Source organism: Citrus sinensis, chromosome 8, assembly GCF_022201045.2.
Source record: "Citrus sinensis cultivar Valencia sweet orange chromosome 8, DVS_A1.0, whole genome shotgun sequence".
Classification (NCBI taxonomy): domain Eukaryota; kingdom Viridiplantae; phylum Streptophyta; class Magnoliopsida; order Sapindales; family Rutaceae; genus Citrus; species Citrus sinensis.
The window spans coordinates 19,723,175-19,730,993 of record NC_068563.1 but is presented as its reverse complement, the minus strand read 5'-3'; the positions used below and the strand labels follow the sequence as shown (position 1 = coordinate 19,730,993).

General features: G+C 30.5%; 1 long non-coding RNA gene across 1 annotated transcript in view; it reads left to right on the top strand.

Annotated features, from left to right (window-relative positions):
* The window catches only part of LOC127899155 (uncharacterized), a 93,245-nt gene that overhangs the window by 15,609 nt on the left and 69,817 nt on the right, over positions 1–7,819 (top strand). The gene's annotated exons all lie outside the window — the stretch shown is intronic.

Below are 7,819 nucleotides of genomic sequence, written 5' to 3'. Positions count from 1 at the left end.
ATTTAATTAAAAAATATAATAATTATTAAATGAATTATAATTATAATTTTTAAATAGATTATTATTATTATTAACAAGAATAAAAATTATTATAATTAATTAATCTATTAACAATAATTAATAATATTTTTCGTTAAATTGTTAATAATAATAATTAAAGAATAATAATAATTATTATTATTAATTAATTTTGAATAATAATAATAATAATTAAAATATAAAATAATCATTGGATAAAAATTAATTAAGGATTTTATAGTAATTTGTTACAACTTAACTCATTCTTATTTTAATTTTAAGATAAAGTAAACACATAAATGGTAATACAGCTCATTATAATTACGATTCTTGCAGTTCAAGTAAATAAATTATTATGATTCCAATTCCTCATTTCGATTCTATCTATTTTAATTATTACTCATTATGTTTCCAACTAATTTTGATTCATGTTTAGTGAACGCACTATAAATTTGTAAATCATTATATATTCAATTAGACCACTCTTTATTATTTACAATTTATTCATAAGTATTATGAATTTTATAGAGTGTTTTATGTTATTAATATTTATGTTATTAATATTAATAATGTAAAAACCTGTAGAAATTTTTATGTTACTTTTAAGCTAATTTAATGAATTACCATTTTTTTTTCATGAATACTGTCAAAGAAGGCTGGAATATTGTTGAAGCGCATTATTGTAAAAAAAAAGAAAAAAAATGGGTAGAACGGTAATATATTTAACAACAAGAGTGTTTTAAAGTATTTCTAAAATTTAGGGACTTAAACGGACACTTAACTCAAAATAAGGCTGAATGAGCATTTACCTTTAACTTTTACAAAAGTTACATGTCACTTTTATATTTAACTTGGTAAAAAAATAAAAACTAATTTTCCTAAAAAAAATAACAACTAATTTTGTATGGCTACAAATATACAATAATAATGCAGAGGATAAACTGCAAGCCACAACCAATGTTTGCTTTCAATATTCAAATTTTAATTGTTTTCTTTTCTTTTCTTTTTTTGAGCCATGTAATAATAAAATACATGAATTGTGAAATATTAAAGGAGTTGATATCTTATTTTATTTTTTTTAATTTTTGTTAATTAAAACTCTCGAGAGAAATTGATGATTTTTATTTGTAATTTTTCTTTAATTAGATTGATTAGATAAGATTAAATTGGATTTGACTTTTTATTAGTTTGGAACATATTAGATCTCAATCATTGAATGGGTTGGACTAACTCCAAAATATAAAATCTAATATATAATAGATTTAACTTAAATTTGACAAAATCCAATAAATTTGAACCATTAAACGCTCCTAAATGAAATCATAATCATTGAGAAGTACCTCTACTAGCTTCACCTTCCATCATTTCTTCTCTATCTGTATAATAAAAAATAACAATCACATTGCTAAAAACCCACTTCAAAATCACCCTTTAAATCCTTAAAAAACTTTTTGAAAAGAAAAAAAAAAAAGTACCTTAACTGTTAAGCACAAAATGAAGTTTTTTTTTTTTTTGGAATTACATGAGACTAATGCTTAGGTTATAACTCATATTATATGAGATTTACAATTGATATTTACAATCAGACAATTACCGGGATTAGTTGACATTAATTCTTATATAGCACAGCCCAGATTTTACCCTCTCAAATATTCGAGGGATGTCTACTCCACTCACATTTCAAAAGGGAGAAGACTGCATTCACTTAATTTTATACCATAATTAAGGAATGAAATAAGCCCCTAAATGCATCGCGGGGGCTCGAACCGTTGCCCTCACAATTGTGAGTACAGGGGGCCAGTGGTTAGCACAAAATGAAGTTAAAGCAAGTAGTGTAGTACAAAAGAAAAAAGGCTCTTTAAAATATAGAAGGATGAATGTTCTCTTATTTACATTATTTCTACTTGCTTTTGAAATCCCATTAATTTGTTTTCATTTCTCCATAGGGATATTATCAATTTACTACCAAAGTTTTACTGACATATCATGTCAGTACCAAGGTTTGCCGAAAAGTGCATTTTACTACCAAAGTTTTTCGCGGTTATCATTTTACTACCAATCCGTTAACAACGTTAAAAAATTGATGATGTGTTGCTGATGTAATAAGGGCATAAAAGACATTTTCGGATATAAGGGCATTAAAGACATTTTGAGTTAAAGCAAAACGCAGCGTTTTGACAGAATATTTAAGAACAAAATCGACCGGCCCCCTCTCTCATTATGAAACCTCCGTCTCCGATCTCTCTTCATCGTTGCTGAGTGACGGTCGACTCCACTGTGAAACCTCCGTCTCCGATTTGTCTCCCTCGCAGCTGAGTGACGGCCGACTCCACTAGCGTTTGCGCTCTCAACTGTGAGTTGCTGACTTTGCCTTTTATTCACTTATTGTTCATTAATTTTTTCGTTAATTAAATTGTTATTGTTTTTTGTTGTGAATATTACTTGAATTTCATAGATTATAATATTAATTTTCTAGCATAATTTTTTGTTAATGTGTTCTTTATCGTTGTCCATGGTACTGACATTAGAATTTTGTTAATTTTGTTTATTTTTTGTTAATTCTGTTATTGTTGGAGATCTAGCTTTGAGAATTTTTCCTTATTTTTTGTGGATCTTGTTACCAGTATACGAATTTCTGTTATTGTTTGCTTTTTATAATTAAGTTGTGAATTGTGTTATGTTCATATTACTAGAATTAACATTACCAATTTTTGTTCACTGGTTGCTTTTTGCAGATCATGTTACCAATACAACTACATATAATCTACAAAGGCAAGAACCATTGTAAAAGGTTGATTGAACTAGATGAATGCAGTCTGCTGCAGCTGAAGAATGAGGTGGTGAAGATTACAAGTGAAGACGGGTTAACCACTCCTAAAAGTGTGTAATTACTTGTCACCAGCCCAAGGAATAATGTGGAAGTTATTGTAGATACTGATGCAATGTTGCGGATTATGTTCACGGCACATGACTCATTACAAGTGCCAGTATTTAAAGTCAGTGTGTTGCCAACCCTACGTCCTGGTTTAGAACTTGGTAGGGTGATACAATCCCTGCTACGTGACATTATTTTTCCCTATATGCTTTTAATTATTGTGCTATTGCTCTCAGGTTAAAGACAAGAGTTATTATCCAACGAGGAGGTTCATCATTGATCTGGTGAGCAGGTCCTGTGACTGTGGTCATTGGGAACTATCTGGACTCCCTTGTGCTCATGCTATGGCTGCAATTAGTCATGCAAGACACACAACAGAAGAGTACTTGCCAAAATACTTCACGAAACAAGCATATTTGAACACTTATTCTGTGATGTTTAAGCCAATTCCTGATAAGGTTACTTGGGACCCGTGTGATAGACCAAAACTTTCTCTACCTGAGATTACTAAGAAGATTGAAAGGCCGAAGAAGTCAAGGAAGAGGGCAGCCACTGAGCCAGTGAAAAAAAATAGATCATTCTATGTTTGCTACTCTTTTTGCGGTGGGATGAACCACAATGTCCGAAAGTGCACATTGAGGCCATCAGTAGCAAGACAAATAAGAGCTCAGAATCAGGTATCAATGTATTACTTCAAAAATTATTTTTGTGTATACTGAGCTTAATTCTTTATTAATTTTTGTTGAATATGTAATTTTAAATAGGGTCTCAGTGGGTCGGGAGAAAGTTCTAATGCAGAAAATACTTCGAAGAGAAGAAAAAGAATGGTAAATGTTGGTTTGAATATGGAATAATTTTTAGTTTGTTGTAGTTTTGCATAATTTTTTTATATTTATATATTTCAATTTAAATAGGCTGTAAGTAGTCCAAACGAGAGGTTTACGCATAGTAGGGGAAGAGGAGGTAACAGGGGTCAAGGTAGCAGAGTAAGAGGAGGTGACTGAGGAAGAAGAATGGCATCTAGAGGTAGAGGTCGAGGTAGCAGAGCAAGAAGAGGTACTGTGGTGTTTTTTGATATTGTTATAATTTTGTGAATACTTCATAGATACTGAAGTTATATATATATTTGTGCAGGCCGATATGAAGCTGACAATCTTTCTCCAAATCCAACTCAAGGCTCACAAGCTTCACAGCTCATGGATGGTTAGCAGAGTGTTATTGTTAGGATATTATGTATCTGAAATGCACAAACTGTCACTAGTGCATTAGGCTACTGTGGTGGTTTTTTTAAATGCACAAATTATTATTAGTGCATTAGGCTGCTGTGGTGTTTTAAATGCACAAACTATTATTAGTGCATTAGGCTGCTGTGGTGTTTTTTGAATTCACAAACTGACAGTTCTGCGAATACGCATTTCAGGCACAAACTCTTATTTTTCACCATTGATAATGGAAGTACTTTAGATTAATTTTGACTTTGCTTACATATTAAATTACTTCTATTACATTACTTTCTCATAAATAAGCCTATCAAGAGGCCACAAATAAAAACTATGACCAATTTTAGCTTCGCTTCAATGCATCGTAGTCTTTCATTCATCTTCAGTACATCTTCATTTAGGTTCAAGCCATAACTAGATGTGCTGTTATGCATTTCTAAATCTTCTTTTGCTGCCCATTGCCAAAAATTACACTTTTTATACCTGCATATCCAAAATAATTTGTTAGGATTTTCTGACGTAGTAGACACCAAAGCACATGCATGTACTCCACAGTTGCAATATTTAGGATTGCAGGTTACTTCTGTAGGTTTCTTAGCTCGAGCCCTAGGACTAATGCTTGTGTGGCTGCTGGAGGCCATTTTTCTGTTTGAATTTATATGTGTGAAGGGTGAAAAATTATTTGGTTTTGACTGAAGATAAGAAAGAGGTGGATATTGTGTTTTCAATGAATTCAAGTATTTGTTTTGCCTTATTCTTGTTGTTTTTGTATGACAAAAGTGTTTAAATTTCAGTACTTTTGGTGTGAGGTTGCAGGTGTTTACTATGGGGTTGCTGGTGTTTAGTATCAGGCTGCTGTTGATATAGGGTTGTTAGGGTTGAAATGCGGCCACTGGTGTGTTTGAAATAGGGTTGTTAGTGATTAAGTGAGGTTGCTAGTGTGTTTGAAATAAGATTGTTGCTGCTGAGATGAGGTTGTTAGTATTCAAGTGAGGTTGCTGGGGTGTTTCAAATGGGTTTGCTAGTGTGTTTATAAGGCTACTGTGTTGATTATGACTGTGAGGCTACTGGTGTTGATGAAATAGTTTGCTAATATGTTTGTAAGCCTGTAAATTCTAGCTTTTATAAGCCAAGAAAATAGCCGTTTTTGGTTCTAACGGCTATTTTCTTGGGCATTTCTTGTAATTTTTGCTTCTGTAGTTTTCTTTCTTTTCAATGGGTAAAATTGTCTTTTACGTTCCCGGGGGCAGAATCGTCTTTTAACATAATTTCCGTTGAGCACTAACGTTTTGTTAACGGATTGGTAGTAAAATGATAACCGCGAAAAACTTTGGTAGTAAAATGCACTTTTCGGCAAACCTTGGTACTGACATGATATGTCAGTAAAACTTTGGTAGTAAATTGATAATATCCCTTTCTCCATATAATTGAGGTCTTATCTCATTTAAGAGTTCAACCTACCTTGGTTGACAAAATTAAGGCGGCAAAGAGTGAAAATCCATAATTCAGAAAAATTATATGAGAGGTCACTTCATAATGATTATTATGTGCTTTATTGTTATTAGTAACCTTATGCATGAGTTTGACTACCGATTTAACGGCTCACCCCTTGTCTCCAACATTTTACAGATTGATTTTAGAGATATGGGCTTTTCGGTTTAGAGAAGATGAATTGTTAGTTGAAAACTTTGGGTGTTTTTGTGATGAAAAATTATTACTACTTTGGTTATCATTTTAGAGTTGAATTTATAATTGGAGGATTATTGTTATATTTATTGTTTTAGAGACTATGTTCGAATATGGACATTATTGATTTTCTTTTGGGAATAATAATAAAGATCTAATGTTAAAAGGTTTCCTTCCAAATTCCTCTTGAGATTCTTGAGTGAATTTAAGGTGTTACAATAAATATACAATAATAATGTAGAGGACAAACTGCAAGCCGCAGCTAATGTTTGCTTTCAATATTTAAATTTTAATTGTCTTTTTTTTAAAGCCATATAATAATGAATCGTAAAATATTAAAGGAGTTGATTTATTTATTTTTTTTAATTTTTGTTAATTAACACTCTCAAGAGCAATCGGTGATTTTTATTTGTAAATTTTTCTTTTAATTGGATTGATCGTATCGGATTAAATTGGATTTGACTTTTTGTTAGTTTGGAATATATTAGATTTCAATCAATGAATGGGTTGGATTAAATCCAAAATATAAAATCTAATATATAATAGATTGAACTTAAATTTGACAAAATCCAATAAATTTAGACCATTAAACTCTCCTAAGTGAAATCATAATCATTGAGAAGTAGCTCCACTAGCTCCACTTTCCATCATTTCTTCTCTATCTATATAATAAAAAATAAAAATCACATTGCTAAAAACCCACTTCCAAATCACCCTTTCAATCCTTAAAATAACTTTTTGAAAAGAAAAAAAAAAAAATTATCCACCGTCCACCCTTTTTTTATCCACCGTCCACTCTTTTTTTTATCATTTTTCTAAAATACATAAATATTTTTTTTTTTGCAGCGCTCCACCTGAAGTTGACATTTTTTTCATAGGTTCACTTTCGTTATAACACTGTTAGAACTTTGCTGACATCATAAGGGTAAAATTACCATTTTACAATGACACAGTGGTGAAAAGGTGCAAAATAATATAATTTCAAGTGAAGTTCAGTAAAAAAAATATTAAGTATTGTGTATTTTTGAAAAAATACGAGAAAAAAGTGGTTGGAGGATAATTTATCTTTTATATTTGAGGGTAAAAAAGTTATTTACATAATATTCCATTAGTTTTCTTAACGGTCTCCAAATGGAATTGAAAATGTGAAAAGAAATGTAACTTTAGGTGGATTATAACTAAAAAAAAAAAAGAATTATATATTTTTAAAAAATTAAAAAAAAAAGTGAACGGTAGATAATTTCAAAAAAAAAAAAAAGTACCTTACGTGTTCAACACAAAATGAAGTTAAAGCAAGTGGCATAGTACAAAAGAAAAAGGGCTCATTAAAATACAGACGGATGAATGTAAACAAATATGTTCGTTTGTTTACATTATTTCTGCTTGCTTTTGAAATCCCATTAATTTGCTTTCATTTCTCCACACAGAAGGCTGAACGTTTACCTTGGAAGGATTGAAAATGAATGTGACTTTTATTTTATTTTATTATTATTATTGTTTTTAAGATCATGTGTGGCTTGTTGATGTTGAGGACGATTATGATCAAGTACTTTGGCAAGTGTCAATTCAAACAACGTGGCAGCATTTTCCTACAACTGTTACAAAATGAGAGAGGCAATATTCACATTTATTTGTGAAACTCAATGGCTAATAATACTTTCCATAAAGAAGTAATTAGTCTTTCAAAAAAAAAATAATAATTAAAGAAAAGTTTGACACAGAAAGTTGTTTAGATATTGTACTAAAAAAATTTATAAAATGAAAAATATCTTTGACCCAAGGTCTTCTTATTTCATTTCTTTATATTTTAAATATTCCACTTTTATTCTAAAAAGATTATTTTTTCCATTATATTTCAACCGTCAAGGTTGGGAGGTTTGGGAAATCCAAGAGGCTTTGGTACCAAGGCCTGGAGTACTATATTTATCCAAAATAAAAACAAATAAATAATTTCTAATTTTCTATTTTTTAATTATAATTACTCGGGTTGGCCTACGCCTCATCATCTTATCTTTGCAGT